Consider the following 1,175-nt stretch of genomic DNA (forward strand, 5'->3'; position numbering starts at 1 on the left):
TCAAGTAAATGATATAAAATTACAAACAAACCTTATTACTTGCGCCTATGTATTTTTTTGTGATTCAAATTCTAATCTAAAATAAGAAACTTAATTGAGCAGGTCAATCTTTAAAATCGATAAGACAAGAAAATGGTCTTTGTTAATTAAATATGATCCAGAAGGATTCTAATAAATAATCTAAATTTCATGAATTTAATCAATAGTATCATTCAAAATCCAAAAATATAGTTTCTTTAAATTAAATACTTTTCATACCCTCAAGAAAATGACAAACAAGAAAGTATTCATGGAAATTTCAGCGAATGACAAACCATTAGGAAAGATCGTTATACAACTAAGATTTGATGTTTGTCCAATCACCAGCGAAAACTTCTTTGAGCTTTGCAAACAAGAAAGTCCAAAGAATGGATTTAACCAAAGTATATTTCATCGAGTAATTCCTGGCTTCATGATGCAAGGAGGTGATTTTACTGCCCAAAATGGAACAGGAGGAAGAGGCTTTAGTAAAAATAAATTTCCTGATGAAAATTTCATCTTGAAACATTCTGAGCCGGGAATGCTCTCAATGGCCAATTCTGGACCAAACACTAATGGATCCCAATTTTTTATTACGTTTACTGAATGCAGTTGGTTGGATGGAAAGCATGTTGTTTTCGGAAAAGTTATTGAAGGAATGGATGTTGTTAAAAAAGTCGAAACTATGGGATCTAACGATGGAAAACCAAAACAAAAAATTCAAGTTACTAAATGCGGGGAATTTAATTGAAATTTTATATTAAATCTTTGATCTGAAAAATATTTACGCTTATGCGCTGTAAAAATGTTTGAATTTATAGCCAATTTTTACTAAACACGAGTATTGTGTAAATACATTTAAGATATTATATTTTTTATTTTTATTCATGGGTTTATTTGATTTTTTTAGTCGTTTATACAAAACTTTAGATTTCTCCATAGAATGAACAGACTTTGTGCTTTTCTTTCTACCTAATCATCTTTACAATCTTCCTCGATGCATCTTCTTCTCTCGAGACAGATATAAATATTATAAATATTTCTTTATAATATATTTGGTAGTGTTATAAGATGGGACGGTGTGGTGACACGATATCATAGAAGGCACCTGAAGGAACTAGATGTCACGAACCAGGCTGAGGCATATATTCAAACAT

At 30.3% G+C, this 1,175-nt stretch overlaps 1 pseudogene; it reads left to right on the forward strand.

The window, feature by feature from the left end:
* Positions 1-268: 268 nt before the first annotated feature.
* Positions 269-769, forward strand: LOC147078237 (uncharacterized; annotated as a pseudogene).
* The last annotated feature ends 406 nt before the right edge of the window (positions 770-1,175 follow it).

Source organism: Rhyacophila brunnea, unplaced genomic scaffold (assembly GCF_057557595.1).
Source record: "Rhyacophila brunnea isolate RB1 unplaced genomic scaffold, BYU_Rbru_1.0 scaffold_112, whole genome shotgun sequence".
In the NCBI taxonomy this organism is placed as follows: domain Eukaryota; kingdom Metazoa; phylum Arthropoda; class Insecta; order Trichoptera; family Rhyacophilidae; genus Rhyacophila; species Rhyacophila brunnea.